The sequence below is a fragment of the Stegodyphus dumicola genome, chromosome 3 (assembly GCF_044657685.1).
Source record: "Stegodyphus dumicola isolate Sdum_Otavi_A_Nest chromosome 3, ASM4465768v1".
Taxonomy (NCBI): Eukaryota; Metazoa; Arthropoda; class Arachnida; order Araneae; family Eresidae; genus Stegodyphus; species Stegodyphus dumicola.
In genome coordinates, this window is record NC_140770.1 from 191,198,527 (window position 1) to 191,214,884 (window position 16,358).

A 16,358-nucleotide genomic window follows, 5' to 3' on the forward strand; every position below is an offset into this window, starting at 1 on the left:
GTAAACTTAAATTAAGTATAATTAAATTAAAAATATTACGTGAAAAAGAACTTAGTTCCATTGTCTAGTCAGCGCTTGCACAGAATAACAAGTGAAGAGTACAAAAATACATTAAGTAAAAATACATGTCGTGTTAGCATAATTTAGAATATAAATATTAATTTTTTGAAAAATCATAAATTACTTCATTAATTGAATTTCGCTACACAACACTCTACAATGGCGACCAAACTAAAAACTTTGGTGGATGATGATTCTGCACCACCAGGATTTGGAGATTGGGTCCCCTAATCCCCAGTCGCTTTTCAAAAGGGGGAGTACATAAAGAATTTCTCCTTCCTCCTTAGCATGCCTTCGTAATCAAGAGGTCAGTGGTTCGAGTCCCCGCAAGGGTCTGCTCATTAAAGGTGTTCATACAATATTGAGTTGTGATATTAAATGAACTACCCTTTTCCATTTAAGACTGCTGAAAGCCTTGTGTGAAATACAAGATAATGCAAAATAAACACACACTAAATTTTATCCAAGTTGTTGAAATGTCTCCTACTTCGAAATAACCTAATGTCTCTACACACTCTGAAGTGAAAGAGGTAACCAATCACAATATTTTCATTCATTTGTGGTATCAGCCAGCTTTCTAGTATGTGCACTGAATTTTTTCATAGCACACAATGTCTGCTGTATTAGCAAAAATGAATACATTGAAAATTCGTGAAATATGTAAAAACCAGTGTAATGTATTTCGATATCTTTGGTAACTTATCTGTAGAAATTTATTAGCGTTACACGGGCACAGGAATACCCCTGTAAAGAAAAAATTCAATATTCGTACATGTTCGAAGCTTTAACGATTTTAATTAAATATGCCAGATTATGAGAAAAAATTCTGTAAAACCGCGAAACGAATACTAAAAATAATTTCGAATTTGTTTAATCACTTTAAATTGATGAACAGTCTCAAGGCCTTCCAGGAATATTTTATAAGAATATTATTTATGCATTTTCTTTGCGACACATATCGCAACCACTTGCCATTGATTTCAAATAAAATCATTTGCATATTTAGTGTTATTTTCTCACTTTAGAATAAATTATTAATATCTACATTTTATACCTAATTTGTAAATGTAATGTAAAATACATAAAGCTTTCATTCACATGGTCCTGCTGCTATGATAAAAGATTCTTTTTACTAAATATTCATAAACAATTAAGATTTAAAGCTAGGTAAGAATCTCTGTGTTTTCCTTTCAATACCGAAATTTTTACTCATAAATTGCTGTAAACTGCTTCATATACAGCTTATTTTCTTGTGTTTTGTTGGAAGGTAGAGGATCATACTGTGTACAAAAAGAAATGCGTTCAACAAATTTTTTGACGCTTCTAAATGAGGTTAAAGATTTCAAGGTAACTTAAATTATAATTTAATATATCAGCATATAAAAGTTTTGTGTAAAATTACTTAATCATTCAAATAAAGAGCATAAGTCAGGAGATGAAAAGATAAGAAGCTGTAAAATAAAGTTATGACCTTTTTGTTAAAGTTCTTCATATTTGTTCATTCTTGTCATTTAAATGGTACCATGTATAGTTAGTTATCCATATCTATTAAATATTTACCGAGAGTTTAAGGAAGGGGAATGTGTGGTTTTTCACCTACGCCCAATAGTAGCTATACTTTGAAAGAAAAGTACAGGCTCTGATAATGCGAGTATTTCATCACACAAGAAAACATTTTTTCCCTTCCTTAAAACTTGTACTAGAGGAATTAAATGAATAAAGTTCTCCAAGTAAGATGCTGATGTAAGCAAGTCGAAAGAGAAAAAAGAAGCATGCAAGTCAAACTAATCGAACTTCACGTTTTACAAGATCCTGTGACATCGATATTAAGCTAAAGGTAAATGTTGCTATCTTATCAGGATTGAACACTATGCATACGAAAATACCTTCAAAGCATTTCCAATAAGAAAATAAGTTCTGATAAAAACTTGGAAATGTGTTTAAGATGCGAGCGTTTGAAGGGCATTTTCCCTTAAGAGCATTTTTTATGCGACGAAAACCCTAGTTTCCGGGCTTCAAGCTGCGGGACAATAAGCAAAGTAGAGGAAACTATTTCGCACTTTCGAGAGCGAAAAAATCCTTGACGCCGTCCCCCATTGCTTTCATTCACCATGCAGCGAAATTAGATCACAAAATGCACAAGAGGGACTTGAGTCATCCATCATTTTTTTGTCACTTGTTTCAGCATGCAAAATTTTAAACAAAAACAGGAAACTGGTTGATGCATATAGCCTGCATTGTATGTAAGATAAAAAACTATGAAAGGCTAATTACAATAATAATTAACGCAATGTATTCCTACTACTTACGGAATTCAATAGTAAAACAGGACATAAATGAGAAAGCACTCCTTGAGAAGCTACTACAAATGATGGATGAGAAAATCCTGTTTATAAATCAATAGTTTCAGGAGTTTCACAGAACCTTAGAAAATTCACTTAACTTGCCTTATTTAAAATACGGCAAGTTAAGTGAATCGCAATCACTTATCGTATACATAACTGAAGAGCTCAGATAAGAAATGGTGAGAACGTTCTTACTTTTCTAATGTCTAATTGTAAATTCTCCATGGGAGCAAACCCCACTTCACATTAGCATTATATTTTGAGCAATTATATCTGAAATAGAAAGCTATAAACTATACAGGACAGGGTACATCTAAAGATCATTTAACCCTTTGCGGCACACTGTGTCCGGTGTGGACACACCTGAAACTTTCCTTCTATACGTACAGAAAAATTGAATGAAAAAGTATTTATTTATAAGTTACTATAGGTTACTCTGAACCTTCTTTATTTAGAGTAGATGGCAGCTCAACTCGAAGCAGTCCATATATTTTAGACATGTTTAGTTCTTTAAGACCCTCATTTTTCAAAGAAATCTTCCATAATTTTTTAGGGTATAAAAGGTATTGTTTGAAAAGAAATTTCTATGTTAATTTTTGTTGTATGCTAATTTCTTTATTCTATATTAGCTTTAAATTTTTACCTTGAAATCTTCCTTAAAATCACACGGTGAACCCTAGGTGTGTCCAGACCGGGCTCGCCGATAATCTAGGACAGCTAAGAGTATGTATTCTTTGTTTCTCCGCATCTCATCGGTCAGTTCATTGACAACAATGCTCGTTTCAGCACTCTTTTCGAAGCTGTATTCAATCAGTGTGCCCACTTTAGGCACACCCACAGAATTAAAACGGTAAGTGCTATCTTCATAAAATTTTACTTGTGTACTCCTCTATGCCTAATTAGACTGCCTATCTTTTTTTTTTTTTTTTTTTTTTTTTTTTTTTTTTTTTTTTTTTATCAAAACTCCAACTTTAAAAGGTAGCGTACCGGAAAGGGTTATAAATGAGGACTGCTTATAATGGCCAAGAAATGTATTAAACTTTGAATAGGAACTCATTTTACAATGTAATTCTGAAATCTGTGTGGGTCTTTGAATCTAAAATGAACATATAGTTTGAAGGAAAGTTTTCTGGATATTCATGCATAAGAGGTCATAATAAATATTTGGTTGTAATTTATGAATTATTCTGAATTAGTGGAAGTCTCTGAATCAGAGCAACTAGAGAAACCGCGCTATGCGATGGGACGTTTGCTGACTATGCATGCATTAGAAGTGTTCAAAATGGTTGGTCGTAATTAAGACACATTAACACGACGAATAAATACTAATTCAGAAGTCAAACAACAAAAATCAGCTTTATAATTACAAAATTTTCACAGGACTAGATTCGATGGTTTTACCGAACCAACATCCTCAGCTGCAAAACCGCAAATGAACAAGATAGGAATTAATGATAAGATAAGATAAGAAAGCCTGGACAAGAATAAGCAAATGGCGCCATCTGTTGGTGAAATCAGAGCTAAAACATAATTTCTATAAAGGTCGAAGGCAAATTTGGATTGGAATTAGGATCGTTAACTAGAACAGAAAGAAATTTATGAATGTGAAATGCCTCCAGAAAATCCAATTCTCCAGTGGAAGATGTTTTTGAATAATTTTGGCAGCAGAAAAATTGAAAGTTTGATTTTCGGACCAACAATGTTGAGCAACAGAAGACTTCTGTGTTTCCTTTTTTCTAACATATGCCTCATGTTCCTTGACGCGAAATTTTAAGGCTCCCTTAGTTTGGCCAATGTAAATTAAACCACACTGGCAAGGAATTCTATAAATACCCCAGGAATTCATATCCGGAACTCGGAATTTTATTGATGGGAGAATAAACAACCCGAAAGTTAAATTTCTGCAAAATATGTGCAACTTTATAGCTAATTGATGAAAAGAAGGGAATGACAACAGAAATTTTATAATCTCCTAAAACAAGAGTGTGCCTTTTAGTGTGTTGAGATGAGAATTTTTTAACTGCTTGATTAATAATGTTGGGTGAAAAGCCCCTGTCAATAGCTATTGCTTTTAAATAATTTAGTTCTCCATCAAGGGCTAGTTTGGAGGAGCAAACTTAAAGAGCACGGAAAACATAGGAATAAAATGAAGCTAACTTTTGTTTAGTCGGATGACATGATTTAAAGTGTGGTAGAAGGCAAACCGATGAAGGTTTAGGGTAAACCGTAGTACTGAAGTTGGATGTGTTACGTGTGACCAGAATGTCGAGAAGCGGAAGCGAATTGCAAGTCTCAAGTTCAAAAGTGAACGGAATAGCAGGATCAATAGAATTCATTGTTGAAAGAACTTATGCTTGAACTGAATAGCGTAAGTTCAGTTCACTTTTGAACTAACTGCTATTCAGTTCAATTTTGAACTTGAGACTTGCAATTCTCTTCCGTTTCTCGATATTCTGGTCACACGTAACACATCCAACTTCAGTACTACGATTTACTGTAAACCTTCATCGGTTTGCTTTCCACCACACTTTAAATCATGTCATCCGACTAAACAAAAGTTAGCTTCATTTTATTCCTATGTTTTCTGTGCTCTTCAAGTTTGCTCCTCCAAACTAGCCCTTGATGGAGAAATAAATTATTTAAAAGCAATAGCTGTTGACAGAGGCTTTTCACCCAACATTTTTAATCAAGCATTTAAAAAATTCTCATCTCAACACACTAAAAGGCACACTCTTGTTTTAGGAGATTATAAAACTTTTGTTGTCATTCCCTTCTTTTCATCAATTAGCTATAAAGTTGCACATATTTTGCAGAAATTTAACTTCCGGGTTGTTTATTCTCCCATCAATAAAATTACGAGTTCCATTTTCAAGGACCCCATTCCCGATATGAATTCCTGGGGTATTTATAGGATTCCTTACCAGTGTGGTTTAATTTACATTGGCCAAACTAAGAGAGCCTTAAAATTTCGTGTCAAGGAACATGAGGCATATGTTAGAAAAAAGGAAACACAGAAGTCTTCTGTTGCTCAACACTGTTGGTCCGAAAATCGCACTTTCAATTTTTTTGCTGCCAAAATTATTCAAAAAACATCTTCCACTGGAGAACTGGATTTTCTACAGCATTTAACATTCATAAAAATCTTTCAGTTCTAGTTAACGATCCTAATTTCAATCCAAATTTGCCTTCGGCCTTTAAAGAAATTATGTTTTAGTTCTGGTTTCATCAACAGATGGCGCCACTTGCTTATTCTTGTCCAGGCTTTCTTATCTTATTTAATCATTAATTCCTATCTTGTTCATTTGCGGTTTTGCAGCTGAGGATGTTGGTTCGGTAAAACCATCGAAACTAGTCCTGGGAAAATTTTGTAAATATAACGCTGATTTTTGTTGTTTGACTTCTGAATTGGTTGGTCGTAGTTTACCAATTTATTCTGTGTCCATGAAAACCTTTGAATTTCAATAAATGGTATTCAAGCTGTACAAAGCGGTATTTCCTTAGTGTGCATGCGTGATTCTAAATTGTTTGTCGTAGGTACATGATTCGACTGTTTGACATTTCTCGGTCGCATGATAAAATTATGTTAGATTAAATGTAAATTTACAAGAAAGTATCTAACGCTACAATAACTCATATGGTATTCGAATCAAAGGCTTTCTGCACTTAACTTTGCATCCACGTTTTAAGTCCTTACGTTCAAAAGATTGCATTAATTTAAGTTCTCCTCGGAAAAAATAGTTTCTTCTTCTAAATTTGGCACATGTGATCCATTTTATATGATCCTTGACATTTCTCAATTTGGCTTAAATTTATCAAAAGCATGCTTTCAGCTCTTTAAAATCACTGTGTAAAACATTTACATTGTAGGGTTTATAATTCCTTGTCTAAGATGAAACGTCTAGGAACCTAGTAAACAATGTAGTGACTTTACTCTTTTATTCACTCAAATAAGAATAACAGTCGGCCCTATCTCGGGCTTACAGGAAGCCTCTACTCGGGCTTTAGTTGAACCTTCCTTAAATACTTTGTTCGATGTTATGCAAATTGTATTTCTTCCTTTGTACCGAGAAGCGGCGCAGACGCAAATTTGTTAGGTTTTTAAAGCTCGCGTTTAGAGCTTCGAGGTTGCTGTGAATTACTGGAGTTTCAACTAGGCAGAGGTTCTTCTGAGTTTGTGTTGGTAAGCCGCCACTGAAGTCGGAGTTTGTGTGGTCTTCGCCGTTCCTCAACTAACCTAGTGTTTGAAAGCCAATAAAGAAGTTTCGGTCAACGTTATGATTCTGAGGTTTTATGGGTTCTATACTGAAGTAATATCAAGTCAATTTACAGTCCACTATTTTTAACAACGGAACGTACATGTTTTTTGGTCCGTCAGCTACGGAGTCGCAGTAAATTTGGTGAGTCAGTGTGTTTTTTTATCTTTCTTATTAGATAATGGAATTTATAACGCTTAAGACTAAAAAGCGTGTAGCTAAAGCTAAGTTAAGTAAACTGAAAGAGAAAATTACAGTGACTTACGATTCTGCTGATGTTGATCAGTTAGAACTTTTTAAATCTAGATTAAATAATTTAATGACCGAATTTTTGGATATTTTTAGTAACATATTTGTAGTGTGTGAAGGAAAAGATATTGATGTATTTATAGAAGAACAACAGGTCACACAAGATACTGTTGATGAGTTAATTTTAATGCTAACCAGAGTTAAGAATGTTAAAGACATTAGTGTGGAAACTAAATCTTGTGAAATAGCGAGTATACGCTTACCTAAGCTAACTCTTTCTGTATTTAGTGGCAGTACTGAAGAATGGTTATCATTTCTTGATTTATTTAAAACGGCGATAGTGGATTATGACCGTTTATCAGGTGCACAAAAGCTACAATATTTAAAGGGTTCTTTAAAAGGAGATGCTTTGCGGATTGTTCAAGCTTTAACTATTTGTGACAGGAATTTCGAAACAGCGTGGCATTTATTGTGTCAAAGATTTTCACATAAGAGAGAATTACTTTCATCGTTATTAAAGAAAATCTTCTATTTATCAAATTTACAAGCTGAAATTCCTAGTCAGATATTAGCGTTAGTAGACACTGTAAGAGAGTGTGTATGTTCGTTTGAAAATCTAGGATTCAAAGTGGAGCAATTCGCGGATACTATTTTAATGTTAATAGTACAGTTTAAATTGGATTCTTCGACGAGAGGATGGTGGGAAAGAACATTAAAGAGTGAGGAAATACCAACACTTAATAATCTGCTAGAGTTCTTGAAATCTCATGCCAGAACCTTGCAAGCAGGTAAAGCGCAAGGTGTTAAAAAACAAGTTACAAAAGACAAATTAATTTCATTGGCTTCAGAGATTCGCGCGCAGTGTACGTATTGTAAAGCCGGTCATTCAGTTTTTAAATGTAATAAGTTTTTAAATTTGAATGTTCAGGAACGCGTTAATTTTGTCAAGAGAAATAATGTTTGTTTTAATTGTTTGGTTTCAAATCATAAAGCATAAAGTTTCAAATCATAAACTTTAATCATAAAGCATTGTTTGGTTTCAAATCATAAACTTTAATCATAAAGCATTGTTTGGTTTCAAATCATAAAGCATTTTGGTTTCAAATCATAAAGATGATTTCGAGTGTAGAAGTGCACATAAATGTAAAAAATGCTTTAAAAATCATCACACACTACTGCATTTCGAAAGAGTTCAAAATGAACCAAAGGCACGTAAAGGAGTTACGAACAGTTTGAATGAATTATCAGTGACGTCTAAGCCATTTTTCCTGCGCCAGAACCTCGCGCTCAATCAGCTGGGTCAGGGGAGAATATCGCAAGTTCTAGTCCAGTAATTAAATCTTTTGTTTCAGACTTTAATTTTCAGAGTGAAGTTTTATTATATACGGCTGTTATTAAAGTGTTAGATTCATCGGGTGAATACCAATTGTGTAGAGCCCTCCTTGACCCTGGCAGTCAAGCAAGCCTGATTTCAGAAGATTGTGTACAAAGGCTAGGGTTAGCAAGAAGAAATGCCAAAGTTTTTATTTCTTGTTTAGGGTCTTTGGATACGAAAACTAATGAAATTACGGAAATAAACTTCGTTCCGCATTTTCCGGCGAAAGTGTCATTTAAAACACCAGTATTTATCATTAATAGAATTATTGGAACTTTGCCGCATTTTACATTGGATAAGAAGTACGTTGAGGAATATAATGATTTAATGTTAGCAGATCCAACATTTTACAAAAGTGGGCCTGTTGATATACTTTTAGGCGTAGATATTGCCTTACCTCTTTTAAAGGGAGAAATAATTAAATGCGAAGAAGGTAAACCGGTAGCTTCTCGTTCTGAACTAGGATGGATTATTTCAGGTAGTGTGAATAATACAACAGAAATTAATCCTACTATCTATGTTAATAATATACATGTGGAAACTGATCAGATGCTGTTTGACTTTTGGAAATTGGATCCTGTACCTACATGTGACATGCTTACTAAATCGGAGAGAGCATGTGAAGATTACTTCAAATCTACATACACAAGAGTGGAAAGTGGGATATATACTGTGAAATTACCGTTTCACTCTCCGCCTTCTCAGCTTGGAGATTCCAGACAATTAACTATGCGTAGATTCCAATCTTTAGAAAATTCACTTCTAAAAAGGCCTCTGATATATGAACAGTATAAGGATTTCATGAGGGAATACCTTGAGCTGAGACATATGGAGGGAGTGCCTGAGGGAGAGATTCTTATTGACTCTACGTATTACATGCCTCATCATGCCGTATTAAAGGAATCAAGTACTACGACTAAACTGAGAGTTGTTTTCGATGCTTAAGCTAAAAAGACATCGGGTCTTTCATTGAATGATATTTTGATGGTTGGGCCAAGAGTTCAGCAAGAGCTGTTTCCAATTCTTCTACGGTTTAGAACTCACAAAATTGCAGTATGTGCCGATGTAGAGAAGATGTTCAGACAAATTCGTGTCCACCCAGAAGATACAAATTGGCAACGAATGCTTTGGAGGGATAGTCCTAGTGAGCCCTTGAGTACATTTAGATTAGTGACAGTTACATATGGGACTACCTGTGCGCCATATTTGTCTACTAGAGTAATGAAACAACTTGCATTAGATGAACAAGTGAGATTTCCTTTAGCATCAAAAATTGCCCTTCGTGATTTTTATGTTGATGATTTGCTTTCAGGGGCACAAAGTGAAGATGAAGCGAATGTTCTAGTTCAGCACTTGAATGAAGTGATGAAAAGGGGTGGATTTCGCTTAAGGAAGTGGATTTCAAACAGTTCAGCTATTTTAGAGAATATTCCCGAGTGCTTACGAGAATCCAGTATTTCTCTTGAAATAAACAGTGACAAGAAAGTAAAAGTATTGGGAATTAATTGGAACAACTCTAGTGATACGTTTCATTTTTCGGTATGCATAAGTGATAAATAGTTTACTAAGAGGACTATTTTATCAGAAGTAGCCAAAATCTTTGATCCAATGGGATGGTTAGCGCCAACAATAATATACGCGAAAATATTATTACAAGAGTTATGGAACTTACAGCTGGGTTGGGATGAACTCGTTGATAAGAGAATAAGTAGAAAATGGAAGCGTTTCTATCTAGAATCGCCCTTACTTTCAAGCTTACAATTTCCGAGGTATGTCTTGAGTCCGAAGGCAGTAGTTATAGAAATCCATGCTTTCTGCGACGGTTCAGAAAAGGCATATTGTGCAGTTATCTATCTCCGAACAATCAACCTTGATTCGTCAGTCAAAGTCAGCCTTCTGACATCGAAAACCAGAGTAGCGCCCTTAAAAACCTAGTCTCTTCCGAGACTAGAGTTGTGTGCTGCGTTACTTTTAACCAACCTCTTACATGCAGTATTATTATGCATAGAACTGCCTATTAGCAATATTTACGCATGGACCGACTCGCGGGTTACATTGGCATGGGTTCATCCGAACCTCGCCGTTGGCTACCTTTTGTGGCAAATCGAGTTGCAAAAATCCAGGAAGCTGTTCGAGGTATTCAATGGAATTATGTTGCTGGGAAAGAAAATCCTGCAGACTGTGGGACCAGAGGCTTTATTCCATCAGAATTCCTACAATGTGAGTTATGGATGAAGGGACCTCAGTGGTTAAACGAATCCCTAATTCATGTACAGCAAAATTCAAGTGTAGAATTAGAGAGTGAAGTTATGTTGAAGGAATTGAAAAAGAGTTTCAGTTCAAATGTTTCCAAATTTGAAGAGCCTAGTGTGTTTTCAAGATTTTCATCATGGTTAAAGTTATGTCGAGTGTTACCGTGGTGTTTAAGCTTTAGAAATAATTGTAGTAAGTTACCTACAGAGCGTATAAAGGGTTATTTATCTACTGAAGAATTCTGTGAAGTTACTTCTATGATTGTTAGGATTGTGGAAAGAGCCGAATTTCCAGAAGAATTATTCTGTTTAGACTCTGGTAAACCCTTGAAGACATCAAGTAAATTACTGTCTTTAAGTCCTTTCTTGGATTCCGCGGGAGTAATGCCTGTACGCGGAAGGCTCAGAAACTCTACAGTTTCAAATAATCAGAAACATCCTATGATTTTACCTAAGAATCACAATATTACGAGTTTAATTATTAAGCATTATCATGACACGTATCTTCACGCAGGTACGCAGCTACTCACTTCTGTCATACGACATAGATTTTGGATTGTGAATGCTAGAGATATTATAAGAAAGTGTATAAACTAATGTGTTATCTGCCGTAGAGTTAGAGCGCATACTGCAACTCAGCTAATGGCAGATTTACCCGCTTCAAGAGTTACTCAAAGTAGAGCTTTTTCTCGTGTAGGGATTGATTTAGCAGGAACATTTAACGTAAAATATCGTCCGGGTAGAGGAGTCAAAATCTTTAAGTGTTACGTATGTCTATTTATTTGTTTTACTACAAGAGCAATACACTTAGAAGATTGTTGGAGATCTTTCAACAAAATCATTCCTCGCGACACTTAAGCGGTTTATAGCTCGTAGAGGCAAACCGTGTGAAATTCACAGTGATTGTGCAACGAATTTTATAGGAGCTAATAAAGAATTAAGGAAAGCCTTTTCTATTGTTCAACGAGATGAACAGCTACAGGGTTATATTTCTTCAGAAAATATTAAATGGTTATTTAATCCTCCCTCTGCCCCTCATTTTGGAGGGCTTTGGGAATCGGGTATCAAGTCTATGAAACATCACTTAAAAAGATGTTTAGGAACACTTATTTTAACATACGAGGAATTTTTGACATTAATAACCCAAATTGAATCCTGTCTTAATTCTAGGCCTTTGGTACCAACTTCAAGTGATTGTAGCGACTTGGAGGCGATAACACCAGGACACTTTTTAACCAGAGCGGCTTTAAGCGCTATTCCAGAATCTAACCAAATTCAAGAAACCATGAGCTGCAGTGACCGTTGGAGGAACGTGCAAAGATTATTTCAGCATATCTGGAATCGATGGAGCAGTGAGTATTTATCTAGATTGCAGCAGAGACCCAAGTGGTGCAAGTTACAACAATATCTAAAGATTGGTGATATGGTTCTTATTAAGAACGAAAATCTACCTCCGCTACGTTGGAAATTAGGTAGAATTATTAAAGTGTATCCTGGTCTGGATGAGAAAGTTCGAGTGGTGAGTTTACGCACGTCTAATGGTGAAATAAAACGACCTATAGCAAAGCTATGCGCTTTGCCATTTAATTCCTGATTTAGAGACTTTAATTTTTATTTTTCAGGTTTATGCAGTTCAACAGTTTAAATTTATTGTTTGAACCCCCTTGGGACTTCAAGGCTGGGGGTATGTTCGATGTTATGCAAATTGTATTTCTTTCTTTGTACCGAGGAGCGGCGCAGACGCGAATTTGTTAGGTTTTTAAAGCTCGCGTTTAGAGCTTCGAGGTTGCTGTGAATTACTGGAGTTTCAACTAGGCAGAGGTTCTTCTGAGTTTGTGTTGGTAAGCCGCCACTGAAGTCGGAGTTTGTGTGGTCTTCGCCGTTCCTCAACTAACCTAGTGTTTGAAAGCCAATAAAGAAGTTTCGGTCAACGTTATGATTCTGAGGTTTTATGGGTTCTATACTGAAGTAATATCAAGTCAATTTACAGTCCACTATTTTTAACAACGGAACGCACATACTTCTAAGTTGTGAGTGGAAACAATAATCGATGGGAAAGGGTTTCAAAATTAAAATAACTGTTATTAAATTAAACTATGTCTTACATATTATAATGAATTATAGCTTTTATATAAATTATTGATAATAATAAATAAAATTTTTCAAATAATATGGAATCAGTAGTCTCTGAATCTAAGGAACTAGAGTAACTGCGCTCTGCGAGGCGAAGTTTGCTGGAAATGCATGAGTGAGAAGTCACTTTTTGCGCCTAATACTTTGCACCTACATTTTTTAAGTTCTTACGTTCAAACGGTTGGTCTGCTTTAAGTTCCCTTCGAAAACCACGGATTCTTCTTCCAAACGCGTTTTTCAAGGTATAAAGTGCTTAAAAATATTCTTACATTTGCAATTTGATGTGAAAAAGTATATATGTACACTTTTCCCTATACAAACTGTTTCAAAAAAGTTGCTGAACTGAATATCTCTGAACGTTTTGTTTCAGTTTAAGAAAGGAATCTAATACGTCAGATATTGTGTGACGTCTTTTTGAACTAATGTAAAACTTAACTTTTTTTACCATCCCGCTTTATAAAAAATTACAATCATTAAGCTCAGCCTTATCCTAAAACTGATTTTATATTAAAAAATTGTTCCGCTGTAATTTATAAAATTATATGCAAAGAAATTTCTCAAAATGTCTAAATTAATCCGTTTTTATCCAATTTCCTAAACATTTTCATTTAAAGATACCTATAACAAAGAGTCTTTGAATATGGCACTGACTCTTATTCCATTACGCTTTCCAAGAATAGAAAGAAAAATTCAGCTTGCTAATTAATCAGCTTGCTTTTTAACTTTTTATTTCCTTATTTTACATTTAATAATCATGTAATGAAGAATATCGTTCTGAAGACAGTAAGTAAATAAACACAAATAAAATGTGATGCGTATTTATAGAAGAGATAGCAATTTTAGTAGGAAATCTACTTACCGAATTTGTAAAAATGAACATAAACATATCAAATATGTGTGAAAACATTCATCAATTACGTTTCTTATATGAACTATCGAAATCCTTAAACAGCAGACATTATACAGGATGTCTGAAACAGCCTTTAATTACAGCGATGTCGCACTGAATTTCACCTGACAAGTACTCCATTTAATTAGGGTTCTCAGGTAAAAATAATTTGGTATAAAATTTTCTGTAAAGGAATAAATCTGTTAAGTAGCAATCAATGTATTTTTACGTAGATTACTTTTTTCTGGATTTTCAAAACATTTGTATGCATCCCATAAATATTTGACACAAATATATGACTTAATAGCGTTTATAATGCAAGTAATATCTTCGAAATAATTCTATCTCGACATTAAAATTTAAATTATTCATGCATTTAATGTAAATAAAATGCATAATTTTTTAGCTTCCAGCAGTCTAGACTCTTTGTGACATACATGATGAAATGTTCGCTCACAAAGTAAACATACTTTCTCACTTTTCGCAATTCAATTATTCAAATTGGAAAATTAGAATAATTATCTCTATGGATGAGATTTAAAAAAAACGCTTGTGTATATATAAATCTGTGCATAGTATTGCTGACATATGCAATGATTCCTAAATGACATATGCAATGATTCTTATTTAATTTCCTAAATGATTATGCAAAGTAATAGACATCTATGAACACTTTTACATCTGTTTCTGTCCTGAAAATGGTACATTTTTACGACTTCAGAGATTTTTAATATGTTTCAACAATTGGAGCTAATTGGAGATGGTGACAGGTGTCATAATATCGGTTTGGCAAGAACGTAATTTAGGTTTTATAATGTGAAATAAAGCTCAGTTTTTTTCTGTACAAAAAATAACTGAAGAAAGAATCACTCAAGTGTCTTCCCTTCTGTTTGATGATCGAATGCCATCTTTCTGGTATCTCAATTAATCCGGGCTCAAAAAGCTTTTGGTCTTTATCAGAAAAAAAAAGCTTAAATTTGAGGTCTTCGTTATCACTGAAATATTTACTATATTAGAAGTTTCGTAAACTTCTAAATAAACGATAATCCGATAGTGCAAGGTCGAGGATATATAGGGGATGCGACGACACTTACCAAACCAGCTCCAATAACATTGCTGTCTGTACTAAATATGTTTTAGGTTTCGCAACGCTGTGGTGGAACACAAATCCTTTTCGATTTGCCAATTCTGGGCTTTCATTTTTTATTGTTTCCTATAGTTTCATAAGCTGTTAGCAGCAAGCATCTGTGATGATCTTTTGGTTTTTTGGAAGCAGCTCAAAATACACAATACCTTTGTAATTCCACCACATTTACAACATGATCTCTTTCTGATGCAATTTAGCTTTGGTTATGATTTTTACTGATTCATGATACTTGGACCATGACTTTTTTCGATTAATGCTAATGAAGATGATTAATTTTTCATCGCCAGTGATAATTCGTTTAAAAAAAAACAGTCGACTGCATTACGTTTTAAATGCTTATCCCTAACACTGAATCATTGTGTTAAGTGAATTTCTTTCAAATCCTGAACCCAAATATTAAGCTTCTAAACACCTTCAAGATATCTTATGTGATTTTCAATGCTGTGCATCATACATTTAACTATTTTGCAATCTCATGCACAGTTATATCATGAGTCTTTTCAGTTATGGTTTTAGTTTTATCATAATCAACTACAGAAGGTTGGCCAAAACACTGGTTATTTTGAAGTGAAATATCTTCGGAATGAAATTTTTTAAACCGATTCTGACACGTTTTCTGTTAAGCAACCAACACCATAAACTTCACATATCCCTTTGTTAGCCTCAGCCTTTCTTGCCTTTATGAAAATAAAACTGTAAGCCGGAAAATGTTTATTTTTGCACTTTATGTTAAAATTGATCCTAAATTCACAGTGGTAAACGAAAATACACGCAATTTTTCATAAACCAACTAAAAATGTTAGCTGCCAAATCGGAAAATGAAAACAAAATTACGTTTGACAGAAGAATAAAAGAAACGAATATTACCTAATCGATTTATGCAAATCGAAATTACATTCTTGCTAACCGAACACTTCGAAGACAAAGTCAAGATTTGAAATTTCACATATGACCACTTCAAAATTGTACCATGATTGCAAGAACCTTTCCAAAGCTCTGAACTTAGGGGGAGAAAAGTGGCAGTAAATATAGTTTGGAGGAAAATAACCAGCATCATGCAAGGACCATTTCATGGAACAGCCACGCAATACTGGGTCAACACTGCAATTCAGTGTTGGAGCCCCTGAAAAATATCAGCATGATAATTTTTTAGAGTTTTTTATCGTGTAGGTTTTGAGAGCGGGTACCCATCTAAAGAATTCTTGAAGAAATCACTCCACAAATCTATTCTGTATCCGAGGAGCTAAAGGTATACAGAGCCATCTCTCTGGAACTTAATAATTTGAATACTAGTACATGTAATGATTCAAAATGAATAGCTCGGCCTGGTCAATAGCGTTTCAAACTGTTTCTGGCAATTCAAAGGACCTGATTATAAAGCGACAACAAGAGATTACGCAAGCTTGGAGGCTTTTAGAAAGGGTATGGGTTTTGTATAGATGACATTCACTGAAAACCTTGGTACGTCTACAAACGTCTCTGATAAATGAACACTAAGAAATGTGCATTCCTGATACATTACGCCTGTTTATGCATGTCTCCCTCTGATTGATTCGGACTCTTCTAACAGGACTTCGCGCAACCACACAAACCTGGAGACTCCGAAATATGGTTATACTAACACTCATAATGTGAAGTTTTCCGGTGAGCACCTA